Consider the following 19,438-nt stretch of genomic DNA (forward strand, 5'->3'; position numbering starts at 1 on the left):
CTAAAAATGGTGTAAGTGGGAAAGAAGACATGAGGTTGGGAAAGTTGAATGATTATTCTGATGGAGCAAGTATGATATTTTCAGGTGAGAACAGTGGTGGGCAAGCATACTTGGGGTTTGAAGTGAGGGATAATGGTAATGGAAATGGAGGAATACGTTTTGAAGTTCAAAATAGAGGTCATGGAGGATGAGTTGGCATGATCTTGCATAATGGGTTTGTGCAAGTACTGGGTTTTCAAAGGTAAAATGGAACCAGAGATAGAATTATGAACTTTAGGAACTAGAATGAGGTCCCAAGTGAGATGACATTTGGTGTTTCACAACTAAGTGGATCAGGAGGAATGAATTATGCAAGCCAGAGTGGTAGAGAAACTAGGATGGGCTTTGGTGGCAAAAATATTCTTAATGCCACTGGGATTCAGAATGGAGGACAAAGTGGGGGAATAGTAAATAATAGGAATTCAACAGGTATAGTGAGGTTGATTGCTTCCACAAGCTCAACAGGAAATCATAAGGTTAATTCTGCACATATTTCTGATGAAGAAAGGATGGTTGATTTAATTGGAATGCAAATCCAGAATCTACAAAATCCAACCACTCTAAATATGATGTGGAATAATGCTATAGAAAGCCCAAGAGGCATCAATTAGAACATTTCGCATTCAACACTTCATGGCTTTAACTATGATATGCACACTAAGCTCGAAAATGGAACAATAAACACATACTGATGCCTAGTTCATAACAACGCAGATTATGAAAATAAGTCAGGAATGATGAATCAACCAGTATTGCAGCCTACAAACCCAACTATGGGTATGTAGCTTCCAATGGGCATGCAAAATTCTACTAGAAATAACTTGAATACTTCTGGCATGTCATCCTTGATGGGCATGTAGAATCAAGTTCCAATGCAAAATTTCTTAGGAATACAGAACTTCTTAGGATTGAGTACGAATGGGAACATGGGCCCAACGACTACAGAAGGAATATGCAGACAAGTTTTTCCTGGGTTGTACTTAAATGAACGACCACAACATGCATCTAATGCAAAATTCAATCCATTGTTTGGGACAGTTAGGATTCATTCAAGATCACACAAAAGAAAATGAATGCTTACTATATGGTGCGTCAATATGAACTATTATATTGCACGTTATGTCATTCTGCTCATGTTCCCTTTCTCCACCTTGGAGAGTCTATAGAGGAATTTTTTTTGTTTCATTTCTTATGATATTTCATTGTAGGTGAAACTGAGGAGAACTAACAACATGCCCTTCGACAGGTCTTGTAACTACATATTATGATAATTCTCCACTTTCTTAGGCCAGTCAGTGGAGGACATCTCATCATCAAATTATCTAGATGTATAAGTCATTGGCCCTATTTATATTGTAGTCAATGACCTCATTTTGACTCAATAGGACACAAGGTTCTTCTTCATATCTGAAGAGAGTTTTTCTTAGTAAATTCCAAAATACCCACCCCAAATTTTTATTGTTTGATAAAATATTGTCTAGTCCAATAAACTATGTGGCTTACAATTTTGGATAATGGTAGAAAGAGTCTAGATGCTCTTTCTTGTAAGGATAAATTATCATATACATCATGTATTTATTCCAATTTTTGTGTAGGCAGAGATTGAACAATATGCCATAAAACCAAAAACACATTTTGGGATTCTTCATATCTAGAAAAAATTAACAAATAAGGAGATGTAATGTGACCCCTATGCTTATAGCTATGGTATTGTGTGAGACCAATTGGAAGGACCCAAGACCCATCTCCCCTTTGAAAAAGAAAAAAGGGAAATACTTTACACAACTTTAAACTTTAATATATACATCAAGACAATTGTGCCAATTAAAGTTTTAACTTGATCAGAGAGAGTCAATTTGTTTTAGATGAGAAAAACTAAAATTGTTCAAATGAGAGATATGATACATTCAGAATGGTTGGGTGCATTCTTCCATGTGTAGAGTGGTTCATTTAAACCAATTTTGAAAGTAGCTTAGATACTTCTAGCCTATGATTTGCATAAAATACAAACTATTTGGGGGTCAAAAGTTACCAATTTAACTATAATAACCTGTGCATGAATTTCAAAACCAAAAATAAATGGAAAAACAATCTCAAAAGACTAAAATATTGTTTAGTTCATTAAATTGTGTAGCTTACAATTTTGGATAATGGTAGAAAGGATCTATATTCTCTTTCTTGCAAGGATCAATTATCCTATACAACATGTATTTATTCCAACTATTGTGCGGGAAGAGATTGAACAATGTGCCAGAAAACCCAAAACATGTTTTGGGATTCTTCACATCTAGAACAAATTAACAAACAAGGAGATGCAATGTGACCCCTATGATTATAGCTATGGTATTGTGGGAGACCAATTGGAAGAACCCAAGACCCATCTCCCTTGTTTGAAAAAGAATAAAGGGAAACATTTTACACAACTTTAAACTTTAATGTATACATCAAGACAATTGTGCCCATTAAATTTTTAACATGATCAAAGAGAGTTAATTTGTTTTAGATGAGAAAAAAGCTTCTAAACATCTTTCAAATGAGATATCCAATACATTCATAATGGTGGGGTACATTCTACCATGTGTAGAGGAGTTCATTTAAACCAAAATTTGCAAGTAGCTTAGATACTTTTAGCCTATGCTTTGCATCAAATACAAACTATTTGGAGGTTAAAAGTTACTGATTTAACTATCATAACATGTGCATGGATTTTAAAACCAAAAATAAATGGAAAAAAAAAATCTTACAAGTCATGTAGCAGGTTGACCTTGTTCTCTGAGACCTGTGAAGTTATTAATTCCTAGTGGTAGGTTGGTCCAATTGAATTGGACCTAATTCCTCCTTGATTTCCATAGGTGGTTGGTGGTTGAAAGAAACTTCCCCAAAATTTTCCATATCATGGATGACCCACCTCTTGATTTCTCTTGATTGCTTCTTCAGACTGCCAGGACTAAATTTATGTCCGAGCTTCTAACCATAAAAGATAGATTGTCTAGAGAGCTTAACAGTTTCCTCTTAAGTGTTATCTATCAATTGGATAGTATCTTATATATTTCCTTTAAATTTCAAATTTCCTTAAAAAGTCCAAAAAAAATTCGTTTGAAACACAAAATTTTTGATTGCCCTTTAAACTACCTTAAGGAGTCCGGAATTCTTTCATTTGAAACTTAGATTTTTTTAACTTCCCTTCAAACTTCCTTAATGAATCCATAATTCTTTCATTTGAAACTTAGACTTTTTGAATTTGCTTTGGGACTGCTACTATGAGTTACATGGTCCTGTTGTTTCATGAAGCTCAAGGGACCCAAACTATTCCTGAGTATTAAAGTGATTCAACAACATTGCTTTGGATCCAATGTAAAAAATAGAAAATGAAAACATAAAATTCTAAACCAACATGGGCGAATCATCCTCATTTGCAAGTATCAAATAGTTTGTTGTATGGAAAACAAGTGCATTGATGCACACATGGTCAAAAAGGTACATTGGTATTTCAATGGTGGGAGACTGAGCTGACCACAAACAGTGCCTGAGTTGACCTATGTTGACAGAACGTTGTGATTTGATGCTTCCCTAGGAGTAGAAGTTATATATCTTGAAAGAAAACAGATTGTGAAATGGGCCAGGTTATCTTCTTGTTGAAAGGTTAGGATGAACTTGTAAGACCCTTTTCCATCTCTTGTATGCCCTAATATTGATGAAGTGCAAGTCCTAATTTATTAAACAAATGAGAAACTGAAGCTCCATTGTATTTTTCCTAAAAATATATATTTACATCAAGCTTGGAAAATTCCCTTTAGAAACGAGGTTTTGTTCTACAATATTGCATTCAGATATCGCCTGCAATCAAGTCAATTTCTCATTGAAAGAAGCCTTACCACAGGCTTGTAAGAACCTTTTGTCACACCCAAAATTCCTCAGTTCAGGACTTCATCAACTAAACCCAATCCATGGTTATGATTATCAAACCAAGACTCGGGGTTGCTAAGCACACATTTCAAAAAAAATATCATGCGCGAGCTATGAAACACAACATTTGGCTAAATTGGACCACCAACGAGTTGCGTGTGTGCACTATCAAATTGTAGAAAGAACAGATCCTTGGGATTTTCTTTCAGATATAAAATATATGTATTTCCCTTCAAATCCATTCATGGGTTAGTGCATATCCCTTAAGGCTCTCAACAGGAAAAAGATACAACACAAATATAGAAAAATGCATTGGTTTTCAAACCACTTAGCTCAAATTTATTTATGAAAATGCACCAGTCAATTTAACCCAAATCAAGCAAATGGGTTCCACTGCAAAGAAATCAAAGACCTCAGAAGAAAGCATCTATCTACGCAATGATGGGCTCATGTTGATTTTCGTAGAAGAATCAAAACAATAGAAAGAAGGGTCAAACCCTGATCTCATGCAATCCTTTACAAGAACAAGAGGAGGAATGACTCAACCCTAACTCAACCATAAATTGAACAATAGCAGTAATGATGGAACTAAACTCGAAATAAACATGTGGAAGATAGAAAATGACGCTAGCTGGAGGAAAATGAATGCTTACAGTGTTAGTGAGAACAATCTCATAATATAACGCCTATCAACATAATTATAGAATGGATTTGGACAACGTACTTTTTAAACTCAATATCAATTTGATAAGATTTTGATGTTGACAGAATTTTAGGAAAATTGCTACATAAAGGAGTCTTTTTTTCTTTTCTCGTGCATTCAAAGAAACGAATGGCATTGGTGGTACTGAGAAATAATTTAATGTCACTTCATTGAAAATATTCAGTGTATCAATTTTTGCTGATACGCGTCGCAACCAACCATTTGGATATAATGTGTGGTATGTTTTTAATGAGATAAATAACATTATAATAGTGTTGTGAATTAACAAACATATCCATTCCAGTAAAATAAATCATAATTTAGAGAAGTGAAGTGTAAGACAATATCATGCACACATAAATTTCATGTTTAGGATAGTAAAGAGTAAAACGTTTTTGAGACTCTTTGTATTTTCCATAGTTTGTGAAAATACTTATCACCTCATTTTGGAAATAACATGCATTTCATTCAGCCTCATATGCAAAAACAATCTGACTCCTGTAACACCCTCCCTGATCGTGTAATTATTTGTCATTTACATTTCTGTTCAAGACTTGATAATTCTAGACTAGGTGAAAGTTAAGTAAAGAAAATTTATATGTTGAAGTTATTTTGTTTGTTTTCTATATATATATATATAAAATTTTAAGTCATGGAATTATGGGAGAAGACCCTAAAAGAAAATCTTTAATTTCCAAGCAGTTGGGACAGTTACTTCCTCCTCCCTTAGAGATTAAAACATCTCAATTTTGGAAAAAAGAAACAAGGAAGGTAGGAGAGTGAAGAAGGGTCTAAGGAAACGAAGAGGAGAGAGGAAAATATTGAGTGGGACGCTACCAAGGTGAAGTGGGAAGCTGATTAGGGTGTTCTTGAGCTAGACAAGAGCTAATGGAAACCATGAAGCTTAAAATTTCTTGACTGGACTAAGAGCCTTAAGGTCAAAGAACCAAGTATTGTCTGCTAAAAAATCTAGAAACTAAATAGGCTCGAGGGGTGAATTGGCTGTAATCGCCAATCTCATTGGTTGGGTGGAGAAGTCTTCTTCCTAGATTAATTCCCGGATAAGCTTATGAAGATAAGTACACTAAAAATTACAGATTTGATACGTATTGTTTTAAGGAAATATGTTTGGTATAATTCTTTCTGTATTTTATTTGGTTATAATTATTTATGTATTAAAGAAAGATGTTTGGTGTGTTCATTCGGTGTTAAAGAAAAAGAATGACAAAGATTGGAATGTTTGGTGATTTTTCTTGAAATCAAGAACGAAAGAATGAACCCTATTACTGTTACTAGTATAAAGTTCCAACCTTTATTTATATGTGCATTGGGGTAAATAAACTAAGTGGAAATAGGAAAATCTTGGTGTTAAGAAGGAAATTTCAACTTCAAAATAAATCATAATGAATACCAAAACTACGGTAACTGAATATAAGCACTTCCTGTGAATATCCCCTGTTGTAACTAAAGTATGCTGGAAGCAAGTTAGTTCTTGTTAAAGAATCATAGGTTCATTGGGATAGCATTACTTCTTCCTAAATATAAATACCTAAGTACCAAGAGTGGTAAGGATAGATCCCATTGGGTCAGGTTTCATCCACCCTAGAGATAGCGGTTATAACTGCCATATAAAAAAAATAAAAATTAATAGACAGTAGTAAAGTATTTGTAGTAATGTTGAGCATGAGGTATCCAAATTAATTATTTACAGAGAGCAATGCTAAATGAACCTACAACAAAGAATATATATAGATATAGATATAAGCTCATGCTATTGAGCTAGTACAAATATATACATATAAACTAAGAACACCGAGCATTGAACCAACAAGTCATATATTATATCGAGTATTCAGCTTAACAAAAAAGTTACATAATCAAATCTTTACATATGAAAACAAACAAAATTCCAGGAGCATGATGAATAAGAGAAAATAAATTGCTAACTAAAGAAATTATGTCAACAAGTACTTGTCAATCCAATTTCCAACCATTATATCGAACCCAAATGGTTTGGGTTACCATATACAACTATACATGTAAAGCCGAGAGGAAAATTTTTATATATTTGTGTTCATGCAAATCCCTAGAAAACAAAGTTCATACATAGAAAATGTTTTCTAATTTCTCAAGAAAAATAAAAATCCCTCCAAGGGATATATGTAGGTTCATGAAACCCGAGAACTAGGATGGCACTGGAGCTAGGAACAAAAAAATAAATTAAGTCTAAGACTACAGGTTTGCGGCCCTTAAACTACTAAATAAACCTCTGAGCAACAAAGGAAAAAAGCTCAAGCACCTAGAATAGAAAGAAACTATGTATAAGAATTGGTTTGTTGTATATCTCTGACGTGGATAATGTTGAAAATAACATTGTAGCAAGGGATCAAACACTCTCACATGTAGGGTAAGCCAAGAAAAGAGTGTATGGCAAATAGCTTCCTAAAACTAGAAATCATTCCACAGAAAAATTATGAACAATAAAATATATAATAACAAAGGAAACTAATATAAGAGAGCTAATACCCCAACACCAAAGGGAAATTACCTGAAAGAGACAGTTGAGGAGATGGAAGAATGAAGGAGAGAATCCCTATTACTAGAGAAAAGACGAGAGTTAAAATAAGGTGTAGGGGTTTTCTCAGCGAAGGTTAAAGGAAGTGAAAGAAAACACTCGCATTACCTGATAGGGTATAATCGTGCTCACACTGGAAAGGGGACGACTATGTGCTAAAACAGGTAAACCCTCCATGCAAATTTGGCACCTGCAGCAACCACAACGAACCACAGTAAGAACTGTAGAATGTTGTATTTACATAAAGAAATAAAAGAGAACTGCTAAACTCTAACTTAATAGCAAAATTATAGTGAAACTTCAAGCAGAAACCCTTGGCGTGGTAGGGTCTGTTGGAAAGATTATTCAGTAGGAAGGAAGAGTAACAATGTTGATGTGAGACCAGAGGTGGGGGTGGTTACCCTTAATTGTCCCATCGAAGCATGAACCATTCGATCAAAACCCTAAGAGTTGGACGTTGGACATCAAGACATATGTACCACACCACATTAACCATAAGACATTATTGGAGTGTGTGTGTTAACCTCTAGAAAATTTTGAAGAGAGGGGGTATGCATAGAATGAGACATTGATTACATAGTCAGCAAGCCTACCTAGAATTTTAATGTATATCACAAACCATAATTTTAGCTTGTATAGGTCGTAATGATTTTTACCACGGAAGTATGTACATGTCTTTTATAATGGAACCAATATAGTTTGACATTAACAATGCAATCATGTGCTCTCAAATATACAAATATGTGTTTATTTCACCTTAAAAATTCCAACTGATGAGAAATACTTAGATGCCATTAATGATTGCAAAGGTTAAAAGAAATGAGATATAAAAAAAAAAAAAAAAAAAAAAAAAAAAAAATTGATATGGAAAGATTACAAGTGGCATCAAAGCCACATTGCAATATTGTGGCCTATTTCGGCAACTAAATAACAAAAATATATTGTGTTCACATATAAATCATCATGAGGAGAGGAGATGGGAGTACACATCCATTAAGGCCATATGTATAATCTAGCTTTGTACCAATTTCAAGAGCTAATACATAAATGTGGGTACAATTGGGGGGAGAACATCAGAATCCCACTACTATGTTGTTGGAAATAGCTCAACAACTAAGGGCTAAGATGGCTCATCTGCGGGTTGAAAATCAGTGATTGATGAGAGACTAGGAGCAAATTCTGAAAATCCTCTATGATAGGAAAAACCATAGGAACTCCATAACAAGCCTTAGTAATGAAGACATAGATGAGGAGAAAAGGAAGAGAGGTGAAAATATGTAAGTGGGGAGCTATAATCAGAGACTAGAATGGGATAAAAGTGAAAATGAGGAAGAATCTGATAATGCCTTAGCTCCTATGAAAAATAAGATGCAGAAAATACAATTAAAAAGAGAATTCAAGAAAATTAAACCCCCAATTTTTGATGGAGAAATAGAAGAAGTCGTTGAAGTCTGGTTGATTAATATGAACAAATATTTTCAGATTTATGAATATGATGATAACTTGAAGGTGATATTGGTGGTTTACTAGCTCCAAGAAAAAGCCACACTATTGCGGTAAGAGGTCAAAGTTTTCCATGCAATTAATGAGCATAGTGACTTGGGGAGAATTCCAAAAATATTTCAAGGAAAAGTACTTCACTGAACGATTCTGCGATGATAAGGCAAAGGAATTCCATGGCCTCCACTTGGGACAACTTTTGATGGATAAGTTTGTAACTAAGTGTTGGGTAGCGTAGGCCCCATGCAATGGTTTTGGGGCTCAAAGCCCGAAATTTTGGGTAAAGAGTATAGTAAAGACTTCGCGAAATGCATAGAGCACGAATTGTAAGAAGTCAAGTCAAAGGGTTGTCTGCCCGAAATAATGTAAAATAATAAGAAGTAAGTCGGCCTACCCATGGTTCACAGACCATGGGAATGTATAAATAGAGCAAGGCTCTATGGTTAGAAGTCAGTTTTTGGAATGTATTTTTGGATCTCGCATGTAATGGGTTTGTGAAGAAAGAAGTCTTGAAGCGTTTGTAAGTCTGAGTCAAGGGTGTTGGTAGATAGATAGAGGCTCTGTAGTTGTGTGCGCAGAGGCCTGGTAGAGTCTGCAGCTGTGTGCACGGACCCCTACAGCTGAGTGCGCAGGGCGGATCTGGTTGTATTGGCAAGGAATTGAATAAAGATAAGTTGATTCTGAAATACTGTGTTGCTCCTGAAATATTGTGGATCTGGTTAATTTCTAGTTTAAATATCTATTTGATTTGTGCACTTATGCTTATGTTCTGAGTTTATGCAAATCTATAACATTTCTGGGGGCACTCATTGATTAGCTCTATTAAATGTTTGATTAAATACCGTAAGAAGTAGATCTGATCTATAATAAACACAAAATTAATAAGTAGAAAGGATTTTCCTTGTTCCGGATCTACGCGGCAGCAGAGTGGCGCGAGGCCATAGAATGGTGCACGAATTCTCCAAACCACATCAAGACATCCCAAGGGTGTGGAAACCTGGTTCCAGCACCCTCCCCTGCTACCTCAGGTGAGACCTTAGTCCGCACTCCGCGCACTGTTGCCAAAAGGGCCGATATTTATGGGATTTGTTTGGCTAAATAACTCTTTCGAACTTGGGTCAGGCCCATATAAGCCAAAAAATGGTCCATTGCCGAGACAGGGAAACATCCCTTCTGAAGGTTGCACCTGTAGTGCCTGCAGCTGTGCTCTGAGCTCCCCCAACACAGTTGACTACTCTGTCATCAATGCCTCTAGTGCGTCGGCCGCGACATTACGTGTGGGTTCGCTATTGTCTAGAAATTCTTTTTCCAAGGTCTTCACGATTTTGGACTTCTTGTGTGCTTGTGGCGATTCCTTGCTGCACGGCCTTTTGCCTTGGGGCGAGGTTGTGATAAGGTCCATGCGCTCCTGTGTCTCAAACTCCTTCTACATGTCTTGCTCTGAGGACATTCCCCAATCCTCCGTAAGTTGGTTGACAAGTGCTTCTTGGGTCGCTTCTTTCAGCAAGGTGACCTATTGTCCCTGTCGTGCCCTCTCTGCCATCTTAGTGAGTTGTAGCTAGATTTCCTTCTTCTGCTGCTGTGCAGCCATCTTTTCTAATGTGGCCATGTCTGGGGCATGCCACTCCGGAGGCCATGCTGCCAATACCTCGTAAATTGCATCGTCTATGGCAATAAATGAGAGCTTGACCCATGTTCGCTTTGGATCTTGTCGCGCCCGCATATATAGGTTGTGCATGTCTACTTTGAACTCGGCCGTGCTGATCAACATGTCATAGCCTGGGGGGGACATTCATGGTCTGCGCGTGATCTGTGTTCGGATACTTTATTCCATGAATATCCAAAATACCTTGATCTCCCGAACCCTCATGGCGTCCTTCGTATCCCAAAGCAAAGTAAAGGCACTGCTTCAGGTAGGGTGGGCTCGATGCTAGGAGACTGGCTACCCTACGACAATTCTCCTGCAACTAGAAGGATTGATAGTAGCAACCATGCATAATGGAAAGTCTTACCTTTCTCCTGTGCTTCCTTGCAATTGGTCAAAAATTCCTTGCATAAGAACTGTGCCCAGTTGAACTGGACTCCTTTGGCACACTGCCCTGCAAGTGCAATAACAGGGGCTGGCACCTCATCTGCGCAACATTTCCTCATAAGTTTACTGGCTAGTAGCTGGGTGGCAACTCACACCCCTCGGTCATTGATGCTCGCTATTACATACCCACGCTTCCCTTTTTCCAGCTTATATTTGGCCTTCATTGTTTTTGCCAGACCTACTTCACTACTGGTTCCGGCGATGTCTGTGGGGTCGTTCCCTTTAGTCTCCAGGTGAGTAATTTGGTGGACTAAATTGGCTGTGATTGGAATCGACTCTTCCAACCAGAGATACCCATCGTTGTTTCTGGGAAAACTAGTGTCTTTTCGATCTGCTAGTCCCACTAGGATTGGTAGCTATCCTAGAAACAAACAATCAAAGCAATTTGCGATTTCCTTTATGTATGATAGATAAAAGAGGAGCAAAGAGACAAACCTGGATCTTCCACTTGACTCCTTGCTTGATTTCTCTCTCCCTTGATAGAGTTTGCACCTCTTCTCCTACTTATCCCGCTCAATGAATACTTGTAGAGACAAAGTAACAAAACACCACCAAAGCATCTCGATATATTATATCATAAACAATGCATAATCATAAATACATTGACCATATAATGGCATTCACAAATAACGACATTCACAAATATACGATTGTATGGAGGAAAACTCAAAGAACTTTATTAATAGTAGAAGGGAGAATTACTACCCAGCTGTTTAATCCAGCATCATCCTCCCAGCATCAAAGCCCTCTTCACCTCATGAAAAGCAAGATCACCCAACAATACAATGCCTTCTCTCAAAGATAAACTATCAACACTTCCTTACAAATTACCAAATTCCAGCCTCTAGATCTCTTAGATTATGGATCCATTTATAGATGTCTGCAAAGGTGTGAGTCATCTCTAGGATTTTGATTAGTGTCATTCCACTTGTTGTTCTTGGTTCCACTTGGATATTTCTTGGATCTCTTACTCATCCCTGTTGTTGAGAAAAGTATCTATTCAGAACGCCCCTATCCCACTCTAAGGTGTGACAGTGCCTTAGCAACAAACAAGGAAAACTGCTTGAGTATTCTTCTTTATGAAATGTAAATGAAGAGGAAGGATGTAACTAACCTGTGTCTTTCGCTAGTTTGTTGATCCAATCGCTCTCCCCTTTGTTCACTTCCCGCTGCCTGCTCCCTTACTGGCCCAGCTTCACTAAATTCCTGCAAGATCACAGAAGAGAGAAACTACACGAAGATATAGATTTACATTCATAAAAAGCTCAGGATCAGATTAAGCTAAACATGCAAATATAACAAAACATCACTGATATACAAGCATGTAGAAGAAACTCAAATAGTTTTATTGATATGATAAGAAAGTCCAAGAGGAGATACAACCAAGTGAGTCCCGATCCAGCATCTACCTCCCAGCAAAGGAATCCCTTCCTCACCTCCAACAAAGCATAAATCACCCAATGTACTAATCTCAATCTCAAACCAACAGCAATTCTCTGCAAAGTACAAAATTCCAGCCTCTGGATCTCTGGGATGAGGGATCCATATATAGATGTAAGCATAGAGGATGAGTCAGCTTATGTTTTGACTTGTGGCTTCTCTCTGCCAGTTCTTGCTTCCACTTGGAGACTGAGAGCCTCTTACTCATCACTGGTCGAATTCAGTGAGGCAAGTGTCATTGGAGAAGATTCTGGAAGCTTCCATTGTCTCTCCACCTCGTTGAATGACTCTGCCACTTGTCATTTCCCGCTCAACGCACCTGGGTAGTGCATTCAAGTGCATTGCAACGCACCTAGCCAGTGTATTTGGGTGCTTTGCAACGCAGGCAGCTAGTGGAGCTTCTGAATTGATCCTGATTTGACTAGTTTTGAGCAGTTTACGGTGGAGAACTTCTGGGAGAAGCTGTCATTGGTTGACCTTGTTCCTTTAGGGGAAGGAACAACACTTTTAGGGACTTTGGATCCCTTGGATTATGGAAATTTCATGCTTAGAGCTGTAAGGCACAAAAATGTCTATAACAGTTGCCCCCTAAAGTATGAGGCCGTTTATCGGGTGAAATGCTTTATTAGGAGGATCCGAAGTTCTTTCAATGCTGGGAGGAGACCTGTAATAAGATACAATACAATACATTATTTTTATACTGTTTTCATGATCTAGCTGAGGCGGGCATTCCCATGCTCAGCTTTATAAATTCATTTTTATGTACATAGGACAGACAATCGTCTGATGGTAGACTGATGATCTTGCTGAAATCATCATCCTTTTGGTAGGATGATTATCTGTTCTGCAATGTTGTACATGTCAATGTCTTTATTTTTCCTGAATATATATCGCAGCCCGGATGGATGAAACTAGATCTGGGGTCTTCAATCTCGTCCGATCTTCACTCTAAGTACAAGTCGATCCATGTTAGAAATGTTTTGAAGTCGAACATGGAAAGACATCGCTTGATTACCAGTCAATGATGTAAACTGTTAACAAGCGCGAGAGGAATCACCGATAATGATAATGACCCTCAAGGTATTGTAGTACAATTCACGTGGTGTGAATAAAGGACTTGGCGTCGAGCACCACCCAAAATCTTTCGGTCGAAGGTCATTGATGTATACCTGTCGCCGGAAGTGAGAAACTTGCCATTGAGGCATGCAAGCTTCAAAGTACTGAAGGGGGTGTTCCTAGATCAACTTCTTGGATAATGAGCTTATGTCGACAAGAAGCGATCCGTCAAAGGAGGGCCTTGATGAATCCCACATCAATGACATGGAACGGAGCAAATGATTTTGATGGAGGTGAAAACGATCTGATGATATATGGTTCAGGGTGGCGGTCATGAAAGAACGAAGTATAATGTATGGTAGTGGATGGGACACGGTTGACTTCTCTGGATGACTTCTCTTGAACATATCGGCAACACTTATATGATGGATTGGTAGCATTTACCCCGAAGGTGGATGGTATGGCGAGACCATGGTGATGTGACCGGTGAATGAAACAACCCAACCCGACTCAGGCACGGAGTGGAAGTGTCATGTTCAAGAGTGACTTGCTACCAATAAAGGTTCTTTGAGTTTCTTCCCAATTTTTCCCCAGTCATTGCTGACCAGTACCTCTTTATTTTTGTCAATCTTGAGGACGATAACATATGCTTGTTCTATAATTTGCCCTTCGGGCAAACCCATCGCTATGTTTTAACGAGCCTAGCGATAGTGAAACTCGTTCTCGTCTAAAGACAAGTTTGTCGCTATTAATCTTTTTAACGAGTCTAACGACAAAGATAACTCAGTCCTTTTCATTTTTAGAGAGTCTGAAAAGGTACATAAAGTTAACTCCGGAATTCCTTTTTCGTCATCTAATCCCTTAATTCCAAAAAAGTATAAAACAATACAGAAGGGATGAATTTTCGATAGTTTTAACAAGCCGAACAAAACAAGCGCTCGATCTTTTTGTGCAATAATCCCTCAGGTCCAAAAAGATTAAAATCTAGAGGAGGGATAGCTCTTCCGGTCGCTTTAACGAGCTGGAAGGCCAAAACTCGGCAATCTTTTCATATTTTACGAGTCAGATGAAAAGAGCTTAAAGAAGACTCGTCTTTTGAGGAACGAGTGATGAAATGGGTAGCAGCTGATTCCAGGTAAGGGTTGGAATTTTCCAAGCACGGCAGTGTCACAAGGATGGCTAGTGAAATCACTCTTCGCAGCTGTTCCTCAAAATGGGTAAAGGTGACGGTGCAAACACGACTAAGGCTTTAATGGCTGATAATGTTACATTCACGGTGGTTATTTACCGGAGGATAGTTCATTTTTTAACGAACTTAAACGCGGGTTGAAACACTAGCTCGATCTTATGTTTATTTTTTAACGAGCATGAACTATGTGCTAAAACTGCTCGATAATCCAGTCATATGATAATAATGTCTCATATAAGATGCCATTTTTTATGGAGCTTGCGCCTTACAAAGCTATGCCCCGCATCCTTTCGTTATGCAAGTTAGGAAACGACTAATCCAAAAAATAGATAAATAATCGCTCTTTGCTTGCACTCCAAAAGGTTTGCATGCCCCCAGGTATAAAACAGAGTTTCAAGGTTACCTCTACTTCACTTCCGCCAAAACAATTGTTTTACCGAGAGAGGCCTACCTCTTTCAGGTCACCCAAAGATTTTTCTATTAATCTTTCAAACAAAACACTTCTTCGGCGATGTCTACCGAGATAAACAAAGGTGAGTGACAATGAGCGCCAAACACATAAATTTGACAAAAGAATCTTATTCTAGAACAACCCCTCTTCCAATCACGGACGGGGTACGGACTAGTCATATTCTCCCGCGGAAACCTACCCTATACCCAAAGTTTTCCTGCTGAAGCAGACTAGGACGCATGCCCCCTGGGTTCCAGTCATATCCCTCTGAATTACTCGCGCTCATCGGGAGGACGGACCATGGGTTGAGACATTTCTTGTGTGAAGAGACCATTTAGGGATGGTATATGACTATTTGCGATGCGTGATCTGGGAAACGAAAGCTGGTCCACGAGCTTGACCACTCTTCCTTCGTGCAGAAAACACATTACTCTAAAGAGTGAGGAGACGATGGCTCCCATGCAATATATATAGTCTCGTCCAAGGAGTAGGTTATAATCCAAGGGTCCTTGAACGACCATCACGTTCATTTGAACGGTCTTCCCTTTCAATGTTATGGGCACATTGGGGAGGATCCCTAAAGGTCGACTGGTTCCTTTATCGAAGCCTGTCAGATTTCTCATTTCAGGCAAAAGCGATGGCGAACCAAGCACTTTCCAAGCAATAGAGGAAAGGATACTCACAGATGCCCCCTCATCAATGATGGTGCCAGCCATGACCATTCTGTATATTTGGACGATAATTCTGAATGGTATGCTTGCTGGTAAACGGGGTCTGCCTAGTTGATTCCAGTCGAAGGAGACAACTAGGTTGCTTGGAGGTGGGACCGAGTAGATGGCCGTGTACGGTTCTGACAAACTTCCTTCCTGCGATAAAGGAATGGGTAGGTTGCCCCCGTGTTCGTCGGAGTCTGTGTTGATGAAGAGAATTTGGACGGTGTCATCCTTATTCTCCTCAGTGACTGTATCATTCGAAGATAAAACCTCTGAAGGCAAGACCGGGTCAACTGCCGCCTCGACCTTTTGACTTTTGTCGGGTATGGATTCAGCTGGTTCATCTTCAATGACCGGCGCTTCAGCTGACCACTTGAGCGTGATAGCTGTATTCTCAACTAACGAAGGACTCGGCAAGAGTTTTTTATATCCAGGAGGAAGTCGTAACGGTGAAACCGGACGATCATCCAAAACTCTTTTAGCTTCGTCTAAGAAGGGACAACAGTGGATGGCGTGATTGCCTTCGCACAGTTTACAGGGAGATCTAGTTCTCCCCTTTTGTCCTGGGACTTCACTTTCGCTAGTTGACGGTGTGCTTTCAACATGGCTATCAGAGGTTGACACCACCGGATTGTGCAAACGGGGAGACCAGTCCCTTAGTATCTGAGGGATGCAGGGACAATCTCTGTGAAAGTGGTCTCCCTTGCAAATGACACATGGCGATTTAGGCCTGGTCAGTGCAGTGTGTGGATTTTCGTTAGACGACACTCGTTTGCCCCCAGTCGCTTTTGGCTCCTTCTTCTTCTTCTCTTTCTTCTTCTTTTCCTTCTTCTCCTTAGGAACTTGACTTTTGGCTTTGCCAGCCCCATCAAGCGAAGAGGAAGGAGGAGAGGAAGAATTAGAGGAAGTAGAAGGTTGGTGGGTAACTCTGGACTGGTCTAACTGCTGATTCGACTGTTCAGGAATAGTGGTGTTCTGAACGACATTGGTTGAGAAGAGCCAGACTGGAAAGCCAATTGTCAGTCCTGGAAGCGACAATGTGGCCATATGGGGTGCACCAACATCTCCCCAAGAGGAGAAGGGACTAGGATTTCCACCAAGGGGAATTCCTTGGTTGGTAGGCTCCATTCTCTTAACCTAAAGATCAACGCGGGAAAAAGGGTATAAATATTCCGTTTAAAATAAATTTTAACGACGCTTGGACACAACTTGCTTTTTCAATTTTAAAGAGTCGAGAAAAAGCAAAAGATGACTCTAGTCTCCTTCGATTTTTAATGAGCCTGAAGTGACAAGTGCTCAGATGGACCTTTTCCGTTAAGGAGTTTGAAAAGGAACGAAAGGGACTGCTCTGGAGTTCTAGGTAGAGGGTGTGCCAAACCAATCGCAAAACCGCAAAATACTTTTTAGGGTACGGGCGGTCAATCTTCCCGAATGCTGTGTTCAGTGCATTGCGATCAGTAGGGCGGCTGACACGGCTTCCTATGGATAAAGGTTTTATGCCTATAGGGGTCTCCCAATATATACTCGATGGTACGTGGGAGCACAATCCGTACTGGCACTTATCGTCTCTCAGGAGGAATCACCCAACCATCAATGAGGCCAACAGTCACCAGGTTTTACGACGCCGGAACACGTCTCTAGACTAGACCTCTATGTTGTGCGTTAAGTTACAAAGCGTTGTTAAGTTCATTCAATTTATTTAGGTTGATCTTTCTTAGAAGTTTTCCTTTTTGGATCACCACGAGATGTAGATACAATTCCTAAATGCAGTCTAAAGATGATAAGCAAGCTTTTATCTGTTTTCAACAATGAAAATCCTAGCTACAAGGGGAAAAGAAAGACACAATCTTTTCTCAAAGAGCATAGAGCACACTGTAAATGCACTTTTCCTAAATCAAACCATACAAAATATCAATATGCAAATGCACATGTGCATGTATTTGTTTTCACTTTCTTAATATTGATGCCTAAAAAGAAAGCCGTTGTACAAATTTGAATTCGATTTCAAGTGAAAACACAAACAAGTTTCTTTTTGAAATCAAAAAGATGATTACGACACTTTATGATTTGAAGTAAACACTTGTTTCGACACTAGAAATTCACAAATTCAAACCAAAAGACAAAAGTAAAAGCGCAATCAACTGTCAACAGCAAACAAATTTACTCCTAAGATCAAAACGACACTTACGACAGGTCTAGATCTAAGGGCGACAGTATGACTAGTTTACTTTTGTAATGGGAAACTGCAAATGATGTAACAAATACACAAAAAACAAATACAGTTTCTTTTATACAACTGAGGCGGAATTAAGGCAAAGAAAAGGGGTTTTCAGATAGGTACACACATTGATAACAGGGTGCAAAAATCAGAGATAAAACTGAACAAAATGAAGCAAAGAACCACAGCTGCACAGGGAAAAGGCTGATCAGCGCACCTGTTGCATAGAGAAATTGAATTGCAGCGCAGGTAGCCCTCTCGGGACCTGCATTGAAATGCAGAACCTCTTCACAGAGCCTGCGCTGAAGCAGAAACGAGAATTTTCTCTGGGTTCTGGGTCACGGTTTGCAGTTTAATATATGGTTTTTGGCCGGATAAAAGCTATCAATAAGGTACAATTAGAAGGATGATTTAAAGGAGGACTAAGAGCTATCACAAAGGGCAGTTAGAGCATTTGTGGATCAGCTGTTCAGATCATAAACAGGCCCAGTGAATGGACTAGAGTAGCAGATCTCTACTTTGCATTTGTAAATGGAAAATGCAGTTCGATTCGCTACTCCTAAGTTTATGAGAAGAACAACAATAGAAACACAAATAAACTAACTAGATACGATCCCCAGCGGAGTCGCCATTCTGTTGTTGGGAAAAGTATCTATTCAGAATGCCCCTATCCCACTCTAAGGTGTGACAGTGCCTTAGCAACAAACAAGGAAAACTGCTTGAGTATTCTTCTTTATGAAATGTAAATGAAGAGGAAGGATGTAACTAACCTGTGTCTTTTGCTAGTTTGTTGATCCAATCGCTCTCTCCTTTGTCGCTTCCCGCTGCCTGCTCCCTTACTGGCCCAACTTCACTAAATTCCTGCAAGATCACAGAAGAGAGAAACTACACAAAGATATAGATTTACATTCATAAAAAGCTCAGGATCAGATTAAGCTAAACATGCAAATATAACAAAACATCACTGATATACAAGCATGTAGAAGAAACTCAAATAGTTTTATTGATATGATAAGAAAGTCCAAGAGGAGATACAACCAAGTAAGTCCCGATCCAGCATCTACCTCCCAGCAAAGGAATCCCTTCCTCACCTCCAACAAAGCATAAATCACCCAATGTACTAATCTCAATCTCAAACCAACAACAATTCTCTGCAAAGTACAAAATTCCAGCCTCTGGATCTCTGGGATGAGGGATCCATATATAGATGTAAGCAGAGAGGATGAGTCAGCTTATGTTTTGACTTGTGGCTTCTCTTTGTCAGTTCTTGCTTCCACTTGGAGACTGAGAGCCTCTTACTCATCACTGGTCGAATTTAGTGAGGCAAGTGTCATTGGAGAAGATTCTGGAAGCTTCCATTGTCTCTCCACCTCGTTGAATGACTCTGCCACTTGTCATTTCCCACTCAACGCACCTGGGTAGTGCATTCAAGTGCGTTGCAATGCACCTAGCCAGTGTATTTGGGTGCTTTGCAATGCAGGCAGTTAGTGGAGCTTCTGAATTGATCCTGATTTGACTAGTTTTGAGCAGTTTCTGGTGGAGAACTTCTGGGAGAA

General features: G+C 39.0%; 1 pseudogene; it reads left to right on the top strand.

Moving 5' to 3' along the window:
* The first annotated feature begins 266 nt into the window (after positions 1 to 266).
* On the top strand, positions 267 to 1,112 carry LOC149259182 (uncharacterized; annotated as a pseudogene).
* Positions 1,113 to 19,438: the final 18,326 nt, after the last annotated feature.

The sequence above is a fragment of the Pinus tabuliformis genome, chromosome 6, assembly GCF_031772625.1.
Source record: "Pinus tabuliformis cultivar Carrire ecotype Pingquan chromosome 6, CPIR1, whole genome shotgun sequence".
NCBI classification, from domain to species: Eukaryota; Viridiplantae; Streptophyta; class Pinopsida; order Pinales; family Pinaceae; genus Pinus; species Pinus tabuliformis.